The sequence below is a fragment of the Triticum aestivum genome, chromosome 4B (assembly GCF_018294505.1).
Source record: "Triticum aestivum cultivar Chinese Spring chromosome 4B, IWGSC CS RefSeq v2.1, whole genome shotgun sequence".
Lineage (NCBI taxonomy): Eukaryota > Viridiplantae > Streptophyta > Magnoliopsida > Poales > Poaceae > Triticum > Triticum aestivum.
Window position 1 is genome coordinate 494,628,669 of NC_057804.1, and position 22,788 is coordinate 494,651,456.

At 46.7% G+C, this 22,788-nt stretch overlaps 1 non-coding gene across 1 annotated transcript; it reads right to left on the reverse strand.

The window, feature by feature from the left end:
- Positions 1 to 19,461: 19,461 nt before the first annotated feature.
- On the reverse strand, positions 19,462 to 19,535 carry TRNAM-CAU (transfer RNA methionine (anticodon CAU)). The gene has a single exon. It is a non-coding gene; the product is annotated as a tRNA-Met (tRNA).
- Between the last annotated feature and the right edge of the window lie 3,253 nt (positions 19,536 to 22,788).

Sequence of the window (22,788 nt, forward strand, 5' to 3'; positions counted from 1 at the left end):
CTACATATGCATCAGTATCAACAAAGGGGTGGTGGGGTTTAACTGCAGCAAGCCAGCTTTGACTCGGTGGCTAACCTGAACTACGACTGCAAGTAACTCTTTTGAGGTGGCGCACACGAGTCCACATATTCACCATATCAATACACCACTATGGATCCGCTCCCATCTCCCTACGAGAATGCCATCCATAGCACTCACGCTTATCTTGCATATTTTAGAGTATCCACTTTCACTTGTCTATGGACTGTACAGGCAACCCAGAAGTCCTTTACCGCGGACACGGCTATTCGAATAGATCATATTAACCCTGCAGGGGTGTACTTCTTCACACACGCTCTCACCACTTACCGCCATTTACACGACATGTACTCAGCAACCTTCAAGCGGAAGCCCAGCGAGGGTGTCGGCCACGACCTGACTAACCACACAAGTCTCTCGTCCAGGTTTATCGCCTATTCGGGTTCCATCCGCAAGGAGATCTGGCCGGGGTGTCGCTCACGGCCCCAAACGATGTGTGCAGGGTTCCCAAGTCCACCATCCGGGTGCCACTTGGTACACCGGGCCACTGTGCCTAGTCTGTCCCAAGCCCACCTGTACCGGGTGCCACTTGGTAGACTACTAACACTACCTACAAACACCAGAAACTAGTTGCAACTCCTGGACAGAGATCGAGTTGATTAATAAGTCGAGAGGGGCACTTAAGCATTCCAATGCGTGGTAGTAACTGGTCATGGATCACAAACACAGAACTCAGTTCCTGAGGACGGCTGCAATGAGACAACCCACCATGTACTCCTACATGGCCTCTCACCGCTACCTTTACCAAATCGTGTTCACACACTTAGCTCACACACAGTAGGACATGTTCACACACCTCTGATTCATCCCCGATGAATCAGACCTGACTCAACTCTAAGCAGTAGCAGGCATGACAAACAAGCATGAATGAGTAGGCACAACAGGGCTTAAACAACTCCTACTCATGCTAGTAGGTTTCATCTATTTACTGTGGCAATGACAGGTCATGCAGAGGATAAAGGGGTTCATCTACCGCGGCAAGTAACAAATGAATCGTTGTTGTCCTAATGCAGTAAAAGAGAGCAGCAGCGAGAGAGTGGGATTTTATCGGAATGAACAAGGGGGTTTTGCTTGTCTGGCACTTCTGAAGATAATATAGTTCTTCATCGGTGTCATCGATCACATCGTCGGTACACGTCTACTGAGAGGGGACAAGCACCGACAAACAAAGAAGAAACACAATCAATGCAATGCAACAATATGATGCATGAATGTGACATGGCAATATGCTATGGTTTGTGCTGATGCAACTAAAACCAGATTAAATGAAGTTGGTTTGAATCCAAGATTCAAATTCAAACTCCACATGTGGTTATTTAAATGCCATTTAATTGAATTGTCCTAAACAGTAGTCATAAGTTGTTCTAACATGCATGAAAATAGTACAGATGGAAAGATTGGATTTTTCTGATCATTTTTCATATATAATTTATTTCATTCTGAGTTACGGTTGATTTTATATGAATTTTAGAAGTTTTGGACATTTTCTGAAAATAATAAATCATTTAAGATTTATTTAAATTCCAGAAAGGAATTATTGTGTCAGCATGACCTCATAGTGACGTCAGCAGGTCAACGGGCGGCCCAGGTCAAACCTGACCAGTGGGTCCCGCGTGTCAGTGTCATTAGTCTAACTAATTAAATTAGTACTAACCCTAGATTAATTAGCAGTGCTAGGACCCACCTGTCATTGACCCGGGGGGTCAAACTGGGCCCCACCCGTGGTCAAATAGGGTCAGTGGGGTCAAACTCGCTGGCGACTCGACGCCGGCGAGGCCCGAGACGGCGGCGCGGCTCGGAAATCGCCCACAGGGAACCATTCAAGGCGCCGTTGGGCTCTACGGAAAGCTGGCGCAACGGTGCATCCGTTGGTAGCCATGGTTGGGCCTGGGGTGGCTGGAGTCGATGGCGGCGAGCTCAGTTGTGGCCGCCGGAGTTCGGGCGTGGGTGCGGGCAGCGTTGCGGTGTGCGAGCAAGCGAGCTGGGGCGCTAGTGGTGGCCTACGTGATGCGGTGAATACGTTGGTCGCATGCCCGAGACCAAATGGTCACCGGAGCATCACCGGTGGTGAGCGTGGGCGGCGGCGCGTTCGGTTGCAGGCGAGGCGATGGCTACGGCACACGAGGGGAAAACGGAGAGGGGGAGCAGGAGCAGGGGCTCATGGCGGATCCAGCAGAGGCGATGGCGAGGCCGGGGAGAGGCTGGAGCTCGCGAATCCCCGACGAGTCCGCCGGCGGTCAGAGGTTGAAGACGAGGCTGGGGACGACGCTGCAGGGCTTCCGGAGGGGCCTGGATCCATGGAGAGGGAGAGCGGGTCGAAGCGGAGCTCCTGAGCTCAGCGGCAGGGCGAGGGGAGCTCGGTGGACGCGGCGGCAGTGGACGGCGGCGACGGGTCGCTCGGGAAGAGAGCAGAGAGGGGAGGGGCGAGAGCTGCGAGGAGGGGAGAAGTGCAGAGGGTCGAGGGGAGTGCGTGGCGACGTCCAGAGCGTCCGGGCGTCGAGGGGGAGAGGCAGGCAGGGTGGTGGCGTGGCGAGCTCGGCGGCGTCGCGGTGTCCCTCCTCTGTGCCTGCCTGGTGAGGAAGAAGCAGCTGGCTGGCATGGGCCAGCACAGTGCTGGGCCTGCCAGGTGGGCCGGCCAGGTAAGTGGCCCAGGTAGGTGTCTTCTCTCTCTCTTTCTTTTATTTTCTATTTTCTATTTTCTATCTTTGTTTCTTGATTTAGTAAAAATACTAAACCTTATCTAAAAAACCTGAAATAAATTGTGGGAAATGTTGAAATGGTTTTCAACAGCCCTCAACCATTATCAGAATTATTTGGGCAAATAAAATATTTATAACATTTAAATGCCCAAATTCAAATACTTTATGATTTAATTCAAAAATCCAAAGTGGCCTAGAAAAAAATGTGCACCATTTTTGGCAGGGGTTCTAGACCAATTCAAAAATGATGAACTTTTCCAAAGGTATTTTGGGTTCATTGAAAATGATTTTTTTTGAACCTAGTTGATTTCATTAGCTGCTAGGGTTTATCAGCCCCCATTTCAAGTTTCATAAAATTTAAACATGATGCATGGATGCTAAAGCAAAAACAAGCAAGGCCTGAACTGGGGATGTGACAACTCACCCCCACTAAACAAGAATCTCGTCTCGAGATTTCAAGCGTAGGGTAAGATGAAGGGGAAACGCAAACTAGTATAATCTTCACGATCCAGGGTGCACTTCATAAGAGCGTTGATTTGATCACCATCATTGTCTCGAAGTCTTGCTCTGAGAACTCCAACTAACATGACAAGAAGAGGGAAGGAAAACTCTAGAAGAATTAATCTTCTCGAAGATCGAACAACTCAGGATCAACTCATGGGATGAGACATAGCAGCAACCCCGAGCTGAGACACGAAGCACACATCTAGAGGGATGGAGTGGAACAGATGACGAGGGTTCACTAGGTAGACAACAATTCCACACCTAAGAGGGTGGTGAACGGTTGTCAACATAGCGAGGAGTTGAGTTGCCATGATACCATAACGAGACACCTTAGGCATGGTGACTCGTAGATATATCCCCTTAGGTGGCAAAAAGAATTACCTTTGATTCAGAGATCATTGAAACTCTTTATACCAGCCTAAGGCAATTCTCGAGCAACCATTTGGAGGGGTTCGGTAGAATGGCATACCCAGATTAGAATGGATGATGTGGATTACCTTGTTGAAAACAACACAAGGGATGATTTTAGTAACTAGGGAGAAGCTCAACAGTAGAGAGTGAGTCCACTGTTTGAAAGGTTGTAGCATAACCGAGGAAACTGAGAGCGCTATGCAATTAATGCCGACGATCAAACCTAGCACTTGCGTGTGCTCTCAAGAACTTGAGCATTTCCATATTCATCAAGGTTTTACCAACATCCATGTCAAGGATCCTGGCAACACAACATGCTACCATGATGGATAGTGATGGACGATGCAGATGCATAGGAAGATAACAGCTTCTCAGATTTCACCTTAGCGAGGCCAAGGAAACAAAATCTGGATGATCGACCGAGAGACATTTAGCACTCCGCCTCTAATGTTCTCCTTGATGTGCTAGCGTAATCCATAGATAATTATGGTTTGATATCTAGAACACCAAGTAAAAGGTCGGACTTCGGGAACACAAAATACATAAGGAATAACTATGGAGGTAAATCCTGCGAAATCCTTATGGGAAGGTGGCCAACTTCTTCAATCAAGATACTGCAATAGTAGGTCTTCCGGCTGGGTGTATTGGCCACGACTTCCACTTTACCGGTTATCAAGAGACCAATATTATAGTTCTTGAGAAATGTTCCAACCATCATATCTGCCTGAGATTCAGATCTGGTTGGTGTCAGAATATTCCATACTCATCAAGTCTAGAAAGAAAAATGAAAGTTTGCAACACAAATCGACGAGATGATGTTGCGAGATTCTCAGGAAATGAACTACGATAACAAGCTCCAAAACATGAGTTGGTTCTGCTACATACATGTGAACACGTTGTCCAAGACAAGCATGACCACGTAGTAGTCTTATAATGAAACACTACCGAGTTCAGGTGGGGAACCATCATCAAGGATTTCCAAGTCTTTACGCGCGCTAGACTTCTTTTCCTTGAACAAATCAATCAGTGGCTTGGCGTGCTAGGGACACATATAGAATGGAGGTAGCGAGCCTATCAAACCATAGCATACTTCGCACATGCATGACTGACTTGCGATGATTCCAGAGGAAGCAACACTCACTTTCTCTAATTCACGGCGGCAACTTGCATTAAATGCACATGATCTAGAGGAAGTCACTTCTTTCATCCGAACATATGCTTCATGAACGGAGCACGAAAGCATTGCTCACAAAGTTTCCAACACTAGCTGGATGTTCAACACAAATCATGGGAAAGATAAAAATGTTGCTGATGGGCTCAATAACAATTCATCCAGGTTTCCATATAAATGGAATTCCACGATTATGTGAACAAGGTGGTAGTATTGGTCAGACCAAAAGATATAATGGTGTATGCTCAAGGGATCAACCACGAGTAAGACAACATTACGAATATCATTGGTTCTAACTTGATTTGACGATGGCCCACACTCAAATCAAGGTTTGGACAAGACGATAGGTTCAACAGCTGATCACGAGGACCAATCAATGAAGAAATCATCTTTCTACGACAAACACACATACACAAGATATCCCTTTGGAAATGAACGAGGTTAGACAAGCTTTTATCATACAACTCTCCAAGTTGTTGTTTGGTGTGACTAACTAGCTCAGGGGTATCCAACACAGATTCTTGGAGAAAGGGTGGTTTACAGAAAACCCAACTTGATCACGAACTCAACATAGCGGTCAGGTGACGACCTGGTGATACTTCCGAGAAGATATTCAGAAAATCACGAACCACCGATATGTCACTAGGCTCGAGAACAATCTTGCTTTTCAGGGCAAGATGAAATGATCAAATAAGCAAGGGATTGGCACAATCCTAACCCATTGATTGAAGTGTGCACCAGAAATATGGACTAGGCAGCACGATCAATCTTAGAATGACGATTCCATAACCAACACGCTAAGAATGAGAGTATTCTCCATTAACTACCAAGCAACCGAGTTGCTAGGAGTATAAATTTCACACATCACGATTCACTTGTCGGCGTTCCGGTTATAATAACACGGGAACCAAGGAATGAATATCGATGGCGAGAAGTATCACTGTATCAAGAGTTCATCGGACGGTGTGCAATTCCCATGATAACCTTAATATAAAGATGGTGATACTCCAAGGTAGAACAGAACAAAAGCTGGATTAGTATTTGATCTGCGGAACACAACTGCTTTGACCCAATCCTGGATATGGATGAGGTACTGGAGTTTGTTTCTCCTAGTTATTCCGGAATAGAATGGCTTGACAGACCACAAGAGTAGTGGCATCGATGAACACAGATGCATAAGTACTCCTGACTATCAATTGATAGATGAGGTCAGAAGACAACTAAAGAGGGACAACCCAAAGGAACATATGTTTTTCTGAGTTGTGGATGCATGGATTAGTATGCCGAACAAATTCAGCATATTTCTTCCGGATAACCCATGCTGAAGAGGAAGGACTGGCAGAGTATCAACATAGAATCGAGAACTCATCGAGAGCATTCTTGTTGTGATCTCTTGGTTCAAGGAACTTCTGCCATAAGCGGTTCATAGTATTTGGAAGAAGGAAATACCATGTACCTCGTGGACTAACGCAAAGGTTACTAGTATCCTAAAGGAACTAGCAATCACTATCACGGGTTCAAAACCCAGAAGTAGAATACCTACTAACTAGTTGGCATCACAGGATGCTTTCGAGAATGATGGCCAGAATCATCACACTGGAAACACGAACATGGCTAGATTACTAGATGATCCCCTAAGACACCTAGGGTCATAATACTAGATCCAACATATATGTCAAGGCAATAAAGTACCTCAACTCATTGATTTGTGTGATTAAACTGACCAAAGGCACATCGGGAACAGGAGGAAGGGATTTGCAAATGCATCAGACTATTTAGACACCTGGGATGACTCGGACAACATAACGGCTGTAAATGCTCAAAAAGATTTGGGACATGGTACAAAAATGGTGGCATAACCACTTAGAAGCACAATATCAAGATTCCGGGATCAACAGTTAACATACAGAAGTAGTAGGAACTGGACTGAGGCTTAAATCCAACAATCTTATAGGTCTACGGATTAGTAACACGTGATCCTGATAGAAAGAAGAGATAGCCTAGTTCCTTAACCCCGTAGGAAAGATAAGATGACTCGGCTCAGAAGGCATAAGGTATAAGGAGTAAAAAGAGCCTTACGTTTCATCCCACAATCAATTCCCTTATATAACTAAAGAATTTCTAGACTCAACTTCGACCAGTTGGCTTGGTAATCCTACAGGCAGTCAGGCTCTGATACCAAAGCTGTCAGGACCCCGATCCTAAGTCACACCGATCTAGCATGTAACACATCATATCACTTTGCGGCCTCACGCACAGTATTCCCACGGGTGCCACCTTACCTGGCCCGGGACCGTTTGCGCCTTTTGGCTCACGTATATGATAGTGCCGCTAGCATCCATATGACAAGGAACCCGGGCTGACATGGCTAGTCGTAAACCCAAAGTGGCACTAACTTACAGGGACAGGCATACATGACCCAACAACGAACGTGTCGGTCATCAGCGAGTGAATCCAGGCTGTAGCACTGGGCTAGCAGGACTCCGGTGAATCGGGCTGTAGCGGGCTAACAGGACTCCGGAATTCATCGCGTGACATTTCCCCGAGGGGACAGACACAGGAACGAAGAAGGACACATGCCGGCCAGCCTAAGTGTTCCGGAGCAGTAGAAAGCTACCATGGCTCAGTGGAAACACTAGGAGACATTTCCCGGTAAGAGAGGCTACTAAGGATAAACAACTAGATAGTCAGATCCCACACATACCAAGCATTTCAATAACATACACACAATATGCTCGATATGTGCAAATACAACATGGCATCACAACATGACTCTACAACTCAAGTATTTTATTCAATAGGCTCCGAGGAGCGAGATATTACAATCATGGGTCTCATGACCCAACAATCAGAGCATACAAGTCAAAGCACATGCGGAAGCTTAACATGTCTGAGTACAGACATCTACAAATGAAAAAGGCTGAGAAGCCTGACTATCTACCAGATCCTGCCGAGGGCACAAGATCGTAGCTGAGGTAACAAGCTAAACGTCGAAGTCCACGTGAACTACTAGCGAGACTGAAGTCTCTCTGCAAAAACATAAATTAAGCAACGTGAGTACAAATGTACCCAGCAAGACTTACATCAGATCTATCTACATATGCATCAGTATCAACAAAGGGGTGGTGGGGTTTAACTGCAGCAAGCCAGCTTTGACTCGGTGGCTAACCTGAACTACGACTGCAAGTAACTCTTTTGAGGTGGCGCACACGAGTCCACATATTCACCATATCAATACACCACTATGGATCCGCTCCCGTCTCCCTATGAGAACGCCATCCATAGCACTCACGCTTATCTTGCGTATTTTAGAGTATCCACTTTCACTTGTCTATGAACTGTACAGGCAACCCAGAAGTCCTTTACCGCGGACACGGCTATTCGAATAGATCATATTAACCCTGCAGGGGTGTACTTCTTCACACACGCTCTCACCACTTACCGCCGTTTACACGACATGTACTCGGCAACCTTCAAGCGGAAGCCCAGCGAGGGTGTCGGCCACGACCTGACTAACCACACAAGTCTCTCGTCCAGGTTTATCGCCTATTCGGGTTCCATCCGCAAGGAGATCCGGCCGGGGTGTCGCTCACGGCCCCAAACGATGTGTGCAGGGTTCCCAAGCCCACCATCCGGGTGCCACTTGGTACACCGGCCACTGTGCCTAGTCTGTCCCAAGCCCACCTGTACCGGGTGCCACTTGGTAGACTACTAACACTACCTACAAACACCAGAAACTAGTTGCAACTCCTGGACAGAGATCGAGTTGATTAATAAGTCGAGAGGGGCACTTAAGCATTCCAATGCGTGGTAGTAACTGGTCATGGATCACAAACACAGAACTCAGTTCCTGAGGACGGCTGCAATGAGACAACCCACCATGTACTCCTACATGGCCTCTCACCGCTACCTTTACCAAATCGTGTTCACACACTTAGCTCACACACAGTAGGACAAGTTCACACACCTCTGATTCATCCCCGATGAATCAGACCTGACTCAACTCTAAGAAGTAGCAGGCATGACAAACAAGCATGAATGAGTAGGCACAACAGGGCTCAAACAACTCCTACTCATGCTAGTAGGTTTCATCTATTTACTGTGGCAATGACAGGTCATGCAGAGGATAAAGGGGTTCATCTACCGCGGCAAGTAACAAATGAATCGTTGTTGTCCTAATGCAGTAAAAGAGAGCAGCAGCGAGAGAGTGGGATTTTATCGGAATGAACAAGGGGGTTTTGCTTGCCTGGCACTTCTGAAGATAATATAGTTCTTCATCGGTGTCATCGATCACATCGTCGGTACACGTCTACTGAGAGGGGACAAGCACCGACAAACAAAGAAGAAACACAATCAATGCAATGCAACAATATGATGCATGAATGTGACATGGCAATATGCTATGGTTTGTGCTAATGCAACTAAAACCAGATTAAATGAAGTTGGTTTGAATCCAAGATTCAAATTCAAACTCCACATGTGGTTATTTAAATGCCATTTAATTGAATTGTCCTAAACAGTAGTCATAAGTTGTTCTAACATGCATGAAAATAGTACAGATGGAAAGATTGGATTTTTCTGATCATTTTTCATATATAATTTATTTCATTCTGAGTTACGGTTGATTTTATATGAATTTTAGAAGTTTTGGACATTTTCTGAAAATAATAAATCATTTAAGATTTATTTAAATTCCAGAAAGGAATTATTGTGTCAGCATGACCTCATAGTGACGTCAGCAGGTCAACGGGCGGCCCAGGTCAAACCTGACCAGTGGGTCCCGCGTGTCAGTGTCATTAGTCTAACTAATTAAATTAGTACTAACCCTAGATTAATTAGCAGTGCTAGGACCCACCTGTCATTGACCCGGGGGGTCAAACTGGGCCCCACCCGTGGTCAAATAGGGTCAGTGGGGTCAAACTCGCTGGCGACTCGACGCCGGCGAGGCCCGAGACGGCGGCGCGGCTCGGAAATCGCCCACAGGGAACCATTCAAGGCGCCGTTGGGCTCTACGGAAAGCTGGCGCAACGGCGTATCCGTTGGTAGCCATGGTTGGGCCTGGGGTGGCTGGAGTCGATGGCGGCGAGCTCAGTTGTGGCCGCCGGAGTTCGGGCGTGGGTGCGGGCAGCGTTGCGGTGTGCGAGCAAGCGAGCTGGGGCGCTAGTGGTGGCCTACGTGATGCGGTGAATACGTTGGTCGCATGCCCGAGACCAAATGGTCACCGGAGCATCACCGGTGGTGAGCGTGGGCGGTGGCGTGTTCGGTTGCAGGCGAGGCGATGGCTACGGCACACGAGGGGAAAAACGGAGAGGGGGAGCAGGAGCAGGGGCTCACGGCGGATCCAGCAGAGGCGATGGCGAGGCCGGGGAGAGGCTGGAGCTCGCGAATCCCCGACGAGTCCGCCGGCGGTCAGAGGTTGAAGACGAGGCTGGGGACGACGCTGCAGGGCTTCCGGAGGGGCCTGGATCCATGGAGAGGGAGAGCGGGTGGAAGCGGAGCTCCTGAGCTCAGCGGCAGGGCGAGGGGAGCTCGGTGGACGCGGCGGCAGTGGACGGCGGCGACGGGTCGCTCGGGAAGAGAGCAGAGAGGGGAGGGGCGAGAGCTGCGAGGAGGGGAGAAGTGCAGAGGGTCGAGGGGAGTGCGTGGCGACGTCCAGAGCGTCCGGGCGTCGAGGGGGAGAGGCAGGCAGGGTGGTGGCGTGGCGAGCTCGGCGGCGTCGCGGTGTCCCTTCTCTGTGCCTGCCTGGTGAGGAAGAAGCAGCTGGCTGGCATGGGCCAGCACCGTGTTGGGCCTGCCAGGTGGGCCGGCCAGGTAAGTGGCCCAGGTAGGTGTCTTCTCTCTCTCTTTCTTTTATTTTCTGTTTTCTATTTTCTATCTTTGTTTCTTGATTTAGTAAAAATACTAAACCTTATCTAAAAAACCTGAAATAAATTGTGGGAAATGTTGAAATGGTTTTCAACAGCCCTCAACCATTATCAGAATTATTTGGGCAAATAAAATATTTATTACATTTAAATGCCCAAATTCAAATACTTTATGATTTAATTCAAAAATCCAAAGTGGCCTAGAAAAAAATGTGCACCATTTTTGGCAGGGGTTCTAGACCAATTCAAAAATGATGAACTTTTCCAAAGGTACTTTGGGTTCATTGAAAATGATTTTTTTTGAACCTAGTTGATTTCATTAGCTGCTAGGGTTTATCAGCCCCCATTTCAAGTTTCATAAAATTTAAACATGATGCATGGATGCTAAAGCAAAAACAAGCAAGGCCTGAACTGGGGATGTGACAACTCACCCCCACTAAACAAGAATCTCGTCTCGAGATTCAAGCGTAGGGTAAGATGAAGGGGAAACGCAAACTAGTATAATCTTCACGATCCAGGGTGCACTTCATAAGAGTGTTGATTTGATCACCATCATTGTCTCGAAGTCTTGCTCTGAGAACTCCAACTAACATGACAAGAAGAGGGAAGGAAAACTCTAGAAGAATTAATCTTCTCGAAGATCGAACAACTCAGGATCAACTCATGGGATGAGACATAGCAGCATCCCCGAGCTGAGACACGAAGCACACATCTAGAGGGATGGAGTGGAACAGATGACGAGGGTTCACTAGGTAGACAACAATTCCACACCTAAGAGGGTGGTGAACGGTTGTCAACATAGCGAGGAGTTGAGTTGCCATGATACCATAACGAGACACCTTAGGGATGGTGACTCGTAGATATATCCCCTTAGGTGGCAAAAAGAATTACCTTTGATTCAGAGATCATTGAAACTCTTTATACCAGCCTAAGGCAATTCTCGAGCAACCATTTGGAGGGGTTCGGTAGAATGGCATACCCGGATTAGAATGGATGATGTGGATTACCTTGTTGAAAACAACACAAGGGATGATTTTAGTAACTAGGGAGAAGCTCAACAGTAGAGAGTGAGTCCATTGTTTGAAAGGTTGTAGCATAACCGAGGAAACTGAGAGCGCTATGCAATTAATGCCGACGATCAAACCTAGCACTTGCGTGTGCTCTCAAGAACTTGAGCATTTCCATATTCATCAAGGTTTTACCAACATCCGTGTCAAGGATCCTGGCAACACAACATGCTACCATGATGGATAGAGATGGACGATGCAGATGCATAGGAAGATAACAGCTTCTCAGATTTCACCTTAGCGAGGCCAAGGAAACAAAATCTGGATGATCGACCGAGAGACATTTAGCACTCCGCCTCTAATGTTCTCCTTGATGTGCTAGCGTAATCCATAGATAATTATGGTTTGATATCTAGAACACCAAGTAAAAGGTCGGACTTCGGGAACACAAAATACATAAGGAATAACTACGGAGGTAAATCCTGCGAAATCCTTATGGGAAGGTGGCCAACTTCTTCAATCAAGATACTGCAATAGTAGGTCTTCCGGCTGGGTGTATTGGCCACGACTTCCACTTTACCGGTTATCAAGAGACCAATATTATAGTTCATGAGAAATGTTCCAACCATCATATCTGCCTGAGATTCAGATCTGGTTGGTGTCAGAATATTCCATACTCATCAAGTCTAGAAAGAAAAATGAAAGTTTGCAACACAAATCGACGAGATGATGTTGTGAGATTCTCAGGAAATGAACTACGATAACAAGCTCCAAAACATGAGTTGGTTCTGCTACATACATGTGAACACGTTGTCCAAGACAAGCATGACCACGTAGTAGTCTTATAATGAAACACTACCGAGTTCAGGTGGGGAACCATCATCAAGGATTTCCAAGTCTTTACGCGCGCTAGACTTCTTTTCCTTGAACAAATCAATCAGTGGCTTGGCGTGCTAGGGACACATATAGAATGGAGGTAGCGAGCCTATCAAACCATAGCATACTTCGCACATGCATGACTGACTTGCGATGATTCCAGAGGAAGCAACACTCACTTTCTCTAATTCACGGCGGCAACTTGCATTAAATGCACATGATCTAGAGGAAGTCACTTCTTTCATCCGAACATATGCTTCATGAACGAAGCACGAAAGCATTGCTCACAAAGTTTCCAACACTAGCTGGATGTTCAACACGAATCATGGGAAAGATAAAAATGTTGCTGATGGGCTCAATAACAATTCATCCAGGTTTCCATATAAATGGAATTCCACGATTATGTGAACAAGGTGGTAGTATTGGTCAGACCAAAAGATATAATGGTGTATGCTCAAGGGATCAACCACGAGTAAGACAACATTACGAATATCATTGGTTCTAACTTGATTTGACGATGGCCCACACTCAAATCAAGGTTTGGACAAGACGATAGGTTCAACAGCTGATCACGAGGACCAATCAATGAAGAAATCATCTTTCTACGACAAACACACATACACAAGATATCCCTTTGGAAATGAACTAGGTTAGACAAGCTTTTATCATACAACTCTCCAAGTTGTTGTTTGGTGTGACTAACTAGCTCAGGGGTATCCAACACAGATTCTTGGAGAAAGGGTGGTTTACAGAAAACCCAACTTGATCACGAACTCAACATAGCGGTCAGGTGACGACCTGGTGATACTTCCGAGAAGATATTCAGAAAATCACGAACCACCGATATGTCACTAGGCTCGAGAACAATCTTGCTTTTCAGGGCAAGATGAAATGATCAAATAAGCAAGGGATTGGCACAATCCTAACCCATTGATCGAAGTGTGCACCAGAAATATGGACTAGGTAGCACGATCAATCTTAGAATGACGATTCCATAACCAACACGCTAAGAATGAGAGTATTGTCCATTAACTACCAAGCAACCAAGTTGCTAGGAGTATAAATTTCACACATCACGATTCAGTTGTCGGCGTTCCGGTTATAATAACACGGGAACCAAGGAATGAATATCGATGGCGAGAAGTATCACTGTATCAAGAGTTCATCGGACGGTGTGCAATTCCCATGATAACCTTAATATAAAGATGGTGATACTCCAAGGTAGAACAGAACAAAAGCTGGATTAGTATTTGATCTGCGGAACACAACTGCTTTGACCCAATCCTGGATATGGATGAGGTACTGGAGTTTGTTTCTCCTAGTTATTCCGGAATAGAATGGCTTGACGGACCACAAGAGTAGTGGCATCGATGAACACAGATGCATAAGTACTCCTGACTATCAATTGATAGATGAGGTCAGAAGACAACTAAAGAGGGACAACCCAAAGGAACATATGTTTTTCTGAGTTGTGGATGCATGGATTAGTATGCCGAACAAATTCAGCATATTTCTTCCGGATAACCCATGCTGAAGAGGAAGGACTGGCAGAGTATCAACATAGAATCGAGAACTCATCGAGAGCATTCTTGTTGTGATCTCTTGGTTCAAGGAACTTCTGCCATAAGCGGTTCATAGTATTTGGAAGAAGGAAATACCATGTACCTCGAGGACTAACGCAAAGGTTACTAGTATCCTAAAGGAACTAGCAATCACTATCACGGGTTCAAAACCCAGAAGTAGAATACCTACTAACTAGTTGGCATCACAGGATGCTTTCGAGAATGATGGCCAGAATCATCACACTGGAAACACGAACATGGCTAGATTACTAGATGATCCCCTAAGACACCTAGGGTCATAATACTAGATCCAACATATATGTCAAGGCAATAAAGTACCTCAACTCATTGATTTGTGTGATTAAACTGACCAAAGGCACATCGGGAATAGGTGGAAGGGATTTGCAAATGCATCAGACTATTTAGACACCTGGGATGACTCGGACAACATAACGGCTGTAAATGCTCAAAAAGATTTGGGACATGGTACAAAAATGGTGGCATAACCACTTAGAAGCACAATATCAAGATTCCGGGATCAACAGTTAACATACAGAAGTAGTAGGAACTGGACTGAGGCTTAAATCCAACAATCTTATAGGTCTACGGATTAGTAACACGTGATCCTGATAGAAAGAAGAGATAGCCTAGTTCCTTAACCCCGTAGGAAAGATAAGATGACTCGGCTCAGAAGGCATAAGGTATAAGGAGTAAAAAGAGCCTTACGTTTCATCCCACAATCAATTCCCTTATATAACTAAAGAATTTCTAGACTCAACTTCGACCAGTTGGCTTGGTAATCCTACAGGCAGTCAGGCTCTGATACCAAAGCTGTCAGGACCCCGATCCTAAGTCACACCGATCTAGCATGTAACACATCATATCACTTTGCGGCCTCACGCACGGTATTCCCACGGGTGCCACCTTACCTGGCCCGGGACCGTTTGCGCCTTTTGGCTCACGTATATGATAGTGCCGCTAGCATCCATATGACAAGGAACCCGGGCTGACATGGCTAGTCGTAAACCCAAAGTGGCACTAACTTACAGGGACAGGCATCCATGACCCAACATCGAACGTGTCGGTCATCAGCGAGTGAATCCAGGCTGTAGCACTGGGCTAGCAGGACTCCGGTGAACCGGGCTGTAGCGGGCTAACAGGACTCCGGAATTCATCGCGTGACATTTCCCCGAAGGGACAGACACAGGAACGAAGAAGGACACATGCCGGCCAGCCTAAGTGTTCCGGAGCAGTAGCAAGCTACCATGGCTCAGTGGAAACACTAGGAGACATTTCCCGGTAAGAGAGGCTACTAAGGATAAACAACTAGATAGTCAGATCCCACACATACCAAGCATTTCAATAACATACACACAATATGCTCGATATGTGCAAATACAACATGGCATCACAACATGACTCTACAACTCAAGTATTTATTCAATAGGCTCCGAGGAGCGAGATATTACAATCATGGGTCTCATGACCCAACAATCAGAGCATACAAGTCAAAGCACAAACGGAAGCTTAACATGTCTGAGTACAGACATCTACAAATGAAAAAGGCTGAGAAGCCTGACTATCTACCAGATCCTGCCGAGGGCACAAGATCGTAGCTGAGGTAACAAGCTAAACGTCGAAGTCCACGTGGAACTACTAGCGAGACTGAAGTCTCTCTGCAAAAACATAAATTAAGCAACGTGAGTACAAATGTACCCAGCAAGACTTACATCAGATCTAACTACATATGCATCATTATCAACAAAGGGGTGGTGGGGTTTAACTGCAGCAAGCCAGCTTTGACTCGGTGGCTATCCTGAACTACGACTGCAAGTAACTCTTTTGAGGTGGCGCACACGAGTCCACATATTCACCATATCAATACACCACTATGGATCCGCTCCCGTCTCCCTACGAGAACGCCATCCATAGCACTCACGCTTATCTTGCGTATTTTAGAGTATCCACTTTCACTTGTCTATGAACTGTACAGGCAACCCAGAAGTCCTTTACCGCGGACACGGCTATTCGAATAGATCATATTAACCCTGCAGGGGTGTACTTCTTCACACACGCTCTCACCACTTACCGCCGTTTACACGACATGTACTCGGCAACCTTCAAGCGGAAGCCCAGCGAGGGTGTCGGCCACGACCTGACTAACCACACAAGTCTCTCGTCCAGGTTTATCGCCTATTCGGGTTCCATCCGCAAGGAGATCCGGCCGGGGTGTCGCTCACGGCCCCAAACGATGTGTGCAGGGTTCCCAAGCCCACCATCCGGGTGCCACTTGGTACACCGGGCCACTGTGCCTAGTCTGTCCCAAGCCCACCTGTACCGGGTGCCACTTGGTAGACTACTAACACTACCTACAAACACCAGAAACTAGTTGCAACTCCTGGACAGAGATCGAGTTGATTAATAAGTCGAGAGGGGCACTTAAGCGATCCCAATGTGTGGTAGTAACTGGTCATGGATCACAAACACAGAACTCAGTTCCTGAGGACGGCTGCAATGAGACAACCCACCATGTACTCCTACATGGCCTCTCACCGCTACCTTTACCAAATCGTGTTCACACACTTAGCTCACACACAGTAGGACATGTTCACACACCTCTGATTCATCCCCGATGAATCAGACCTGACTCAACTCTAAGCAGTAGCAGGCATGACAAACAAGCATGAATGAGTAGGCACAATCAGGGCTCAAACAACTCCTACTCATGCTAGTGGGTTTCATCTATTTACTGTGGCAATGACAGGTCATGCAGAGGATAAAGGGGTTCAGCTACCGCGGCAAGTAACAAATGTGTCGTTGTTGTCCTAATGCAGTAAAAGAGAGCAGGAGCGAGAGAGTGGGATTTTATCGGAATGAACAAGGGGGTTTTGCTTGCCTGGCACTTCTGAAGATAATATAGTTCTTCATCGGTGTCATCGATCACATCGTCGGTACACGTCTACTGAGAGGGGACAAGCACCGACAAACAAAGAAGAAACACAATCAATGCAATGCAACAATACGATGCATGAATGTGACATGGCAATATGCTATGGTTTGTGCTAATGCAACTAAAACCAGATTAAATGAAGTTGGTTTGAATCCCAGATTCAAATTCAAACTCCACATGTGGTTATTTAAATGCCATTTAATTGAATTGTCCTAAACAGTAGTCATAAGTTGTTCTAACATGCATGAAAATAGTACAGATGGAAAGATTGGATTTTTCTGATCATTTTTCATATATAATTTATTTCATTCTGAGTTACGGTTGATTTTATATGAATTTTAGAAGTTTTTGACATTTTTTGAAAATAATAAATCATTTAAGATTTATTTAAATTCCAGAAAGGAATTATTGCATCAGCATGACCTCATAGTGACGTCAGCAGGTCAACGCGCGGCCCAGGTCAAACCTGACCAGTGGGTCCCGCGTGTCAGTGTCATTAGTCTAACTAATTAAATTAGTACTAACCCTAGATTAATTAGCAGTGCTAGGACCCACCTGTCATTGACCCGGGTGGTCAAACTGGGCCCCACCCGTGGTCAAATAGGGTCAGTGGGGTCAAACTCGCCGGCGACTCGACGCCGGCGAGGCCCGAGACGGCGGCGCGGCTCGGAAATCGCCCACAGGGAACCATTCAACGCGCCGTTGGGCTCTACGGAAAGCTGGCGCAACGGCGCATCCGTTGGCAGCCGTGGTTGGGCCTGGGGTGGCTGGAGTCGACAGCGGCGAGCTCGGTTGCGGCCGCCGGAGTTCGGGCGTGGGTGCGGGCAGCGTTGCGGTGTGCGAGCAAGCGAGCTGGGGCGCTAGTGGTGGCCTACGTGATGCGGTGAATACATTGGTCGCATGCCCGAGACCAAATGGTCACCGGAGCATCACCGGTGGCAAGCGCGGGCGGCGGCGCATTCGGTTGCAGGCGACGCGATGGCTACGGCACACGAGGGAAAAAACGGAGAGGGGGAGCAGGAGCAGGGGCTCACGGCGGATCCACCAGAGGCGACAGCGAGGCCGGGGAGAGGCTGGAGCTCGCGAATCCCCGACGAGTCCGCTGGCAGTCAGAGGTTGAAGACGAGGTTGGGGACGACGCTGCAGGGCTTCCGGAGGGGCCTGGATCCGTGGAGAGGGAGAGCGGGTCGAAGCGGAGCTCCTGAGCTCAGCGGCAGGGCGAGGGGAGCTCGGTGGACACGGCGGCAGTGGACGGCGGCGACGGGTCGCTCGGGAAGAGAGCAGAGAGGGGAGGGGCGAGAGCTGCGAGGAGGGGAGAAGTGCAGAGGGTCGAGGGGAGTGCATGGCGACATCCAGAGCGTCCGGGCATCGAGGGGGAGAGGCAGGCAGGGTGGTGGCCTGGCGAGCTCGGCGGCGTCGCGGTGTCCCTCCTCTGTGCCTGCCTGGTGAGGAAGAAGCAGCTGGCTGGCATGGGCCAGCACAGTGCTGGGCCTGCCAGGTGGGCCGGCCAGGTAAGTGGCCCAGGTAGGTGTCTTCTCTCTCTCTTTCTTTTATTTTCTGTTTTCTATTTTCTATCTTTGTTTCTGGATTTAGTAAAAATACTAAACCTTATCTAAAAATCCTGAAATAAATTGTGGGAAATGTTGAAATGGTTTTCAACAGCCCTCAACCATTATCAGAATTATTTGGGCAAATAAAATATTTATAACATTTAAATGCCCAAATTCAAATACTTTATGATTTAATTCAAAAATCCAAAGTGGCCTAGAAAAAAATGTGCACCATTTTTGGCAGGGGTTCTAGACCAATTCAAAAATGATGAACTTTTCCAAAGGCATTTTGGGTTCATTGAAAATGATTTTTTTTGAACCTAGTTGATTTCATTAGCTGCTAGGGTTTATCAGCCCCCATTTCAAGTTTCATAAAATTTAAACATGATGCATGGATGCTAAAGCAAAAACAAGCAAGGCCTGAACTGGGGATGTGACACATTGGCTTGGTCAGCCTTTACCTGACCAACTACCTAATACTACGCAGGCTCATCAAACAGCGCTTTTGAGCTTTCTTGAGGATTTGGCCCGAACTGTTCAGCAGATTCCCACGCGTTACACACCCGTTTGCCAGTTTGTTCTCAACTATTCCGATTCCAGCAAATGGAGGCTGTTAGGTCAAAGCCGTAGCGCGCGCCCTGTAGTTTTGAAGCAGGGCGAGACAACTTTAGCTAGGAGCCTCTTTTCCTTCTGCCCAGCTCCCCGAAAACAACGTTCGACTTGCATGTGTTAAGCATATATCTAGCGTTCCTTCTGAGCCAGGATCAAACTCAGATTTTGACTATGATTAGGCAGGGACAGGATTCGAACCTGCAGTCTTCAGGTCATGAGCCTGATGAGTTGACCAATTCCTCTACCCCGCTTCTTCCCCTGATCTTTCTTTCCCTCTTCCCATAAACATTGATTCTCTCTCCTAACCACTCTTAAATATGTGAAATACACGGAATCGATCCAAAACTACAAGCAAGGGAATCAACTCTTATTGCCGTAAAGGAAAAATAACCCCTTTCCTTTATATATATACAAGGAACAAGTAGCCTTCGCCACCTATTCCTGAATTAAGGGAGCGCGAGAAATATTTCTCTATGTCAATTCAAAACAAAACAAACGGACGACTGAATCAAAAGTCTACTAGAGAGAAGATTGGCTCGAACGTCAACTACAGATTGCTCTATCCAACCAGCATAAAGTCTACCGTTTGTTATGATATTGTTTTGCTCATATTGTTTTATTGCCCGGGCATTGCTGTGGAAGAGTGAAATGAAAAACTCTTCTTGAAGAAGAGGACTCTTCTGCTTGATCTTTTCATATGGTGAGGGAACAGGTTTTATGCGTTCTTTGAGAAAATGGGGAAACAAACTGCTGATACAGAAATCTTTCACTTTTACTGCCGAAGGCACAAGAGAGACTATAGCTAGGAAGGATAAGCAAAGGAATCCAGATTCAATCGATTGTTTGAAGCCAAGGTCTCGAGCTAGTCCATCTTTCTATACGAATTTCTTTAAAGAATACTTCTCTTATGATATGATCTACTACGAGAGTGTCAAGCGGTGATGGAAGTTGAGTAACTGTCTTGGAAATAGGTAAGTCGGGCACATATTCTAGTTCCGATTCTAGGCTATCTATAGAAGAATGGAGTGTTATAAATTCTACTATTTAATTGGTGCAGAGGTAAGCAAGTCAGTCTCGGGTGGGAAGTAAGCACTATCAACTCAGGCGGGTCTTCAGTCCAAAGAAAAAGAAAGCGGTGGTCTGTACTTGAAAATAGGACTCTACTTTTTGATTGAAATAGGACTGTACTAGCATCTGCAAAAGGCAAAGCATGACCTATCGTGTAGTACTTCGGGTGTCGATCCACAGGGAAAAAAGGGGAGAACTGGTTGGTTTGCACAAGTTCAAATATCTTGGCCTAACCTAATTTGTAGAAACCTGCGGCCTAAATTAAAGACTAATTATAAACTAAAGAAAATAGAAATCGCCTAAGGCGCGTGCGGCCAAGGTCTTCCATAGGAGCTCGAAGGAAGAGGTTCTGAATAACTATACAATTTATAAGATGCAGTGGATTAGCTAGACATTGAAAAGCTGCCACTCTGAGGGAATTTGTTTGCATAAGCTACAGGTGCTATAAAGCAATCATGTACTGAGTACAAAGCTATTCCATTACAGTGAGCAGTATCAAATACGTAACAAGCAATAGAAGCATCCTGGCAGGTGTATAGAACTAGCAAAGTGGTTTAGGAAAGGGCATATGAATAGGCAGTTTGGCAAGTGAGTAGTTTAGGTCCTTTAGACCAAAGAAAAGGCCGGGAGCATTTAGGTAGGCCTATCACTCAACCGGCGGCAGCCGATCGACTTATACTAACCGCGTTCGCATAGCTACTCAATGACTCATTAGATCCACGAATTTCCCCATCTGCGCAGGGCTTCCGCAAGGTTCTCGGCCCTTCTTCCGTGCATTAACTCAATGGCCGTCTATGGATTCTATGGTTCAGGTGGACGTGGTCAAGTGTTTCGATAGCATAGACCATCGGTTACTACTTGAACATTTGTCTAAGCTCTTAGGTACAGATAACGCTCCTCTCATTGACCTCATCAGTTGCTTTCTCAAGACACCGAGACTTTCTAAGAAAGGGAATGACTACTCAAACAGTGAAGTCGGCCTTCCACAAGGATCACCGATCTCGCCTGTTTTGATTCAATCATTCCTTCATCAACTCGACTTGCAATTCGATGCTATGGCCCAAGAGGAGAATGGGGATTCTACCAAGTACGTCTATTTCGCTCGCTACACAGACGATATACTATTCGGCATTCCTATCGTAGGTGTTGGCGTCATGTCTAAAGTCTTCTTTCGAAGGCTGCAAGAAGTTCTTGACCGTATGTCCAGTAAGCTATGCTTGAAATTAACGTCTATTGTACTGCAACGTTGGAGGGATCCCGCGGTCGAGGAGGGCAAAGATAGGTTTGCAAACCAGATTATTGGCGGTTACATTCAGACACATGAAATGCTAGATGTTATATGCAGCAAGGTCAAAACTGGGCTTTTATTTGTCCCTATAGAAAGATTATTCACCAAGCGCCAGGAAAGCTTTAGCTTTGCCATAGAGTGACAGTCGGGGGGGGAGCAGGAGAGAGGGAAAGAGGCAAATGAGAAAGAAGAAGGAGCAGGGTCGAGTGAAAGAATTGGTACATTGGGTTCCCCCCTGAGGGAGTCCTGGATTAGGGGGTGTCCGGATAGCCGGACTACCGTCATCAGCCGAACTATCATCGGCCGGACTATCATCATTGACCGGACTCCAAGACTATGAAGATACAAGATTGAAGACTTCGTCCCGTGTCCGGATGGGACTTTCCTTGGCGTGGAAGGCAAGCTTGGCGATACGGATACATAGATTTCCTACCATTGTAACCGACTCTATGTAACCCTAGCCCTCTCCGGTGTCTATATAAACCGGATGGCTCTAGTCCGTAGGACAACAACAACAACCATTACAATCATACCATAGGCTAGCTTCTAGGGTTTAGCCTCCTTGATCTCGTGGTAGATCCACTCTTGTAAACATCCACAATATCAATATCAATCAAGCAGGACGTAGGGTTTTACCTCCATCAAGAGGGCCCGAACCTGGGTAAAACATCGTGTCCCTTGTCTCCCGTTACCATCCGCCTAGACGCACAGTTCAGGACCCCCTACCCGAGATCCGCCGGTTTTGACACCGACATTGGTGCTTTCATTGAGAGTTCCTCTGTGTCGTCACCGATAGGCTTGATGGCCTCTTCAATCGACAACGACGCAGTCCTGGGTGAGACTTTTCTTCCCGGACAGATCTTCGTATTCGGCGGCTTCGCACTGCGGGCCAACTCACTTGGCCATCTGGAGCAGATCGAAAGCTACGCCCCTGGCCGTCAGGTCAGGTTTGGAAGCCTAAACTTCACGGCCGATATCCGCGGGGACTTGATCTTCGATGGATCTGAGCCACAACCGAGCGTGCCGTGCTGTCACGATGGGCACGACCTAACTCTGCCGCCGGACAGCACCTTGGAGGCCGCACACGAATCCGCTCCGACCCATAGTCCGGAGCCAATCGCTCAGATCGAGGACGGATGGCTGGACAC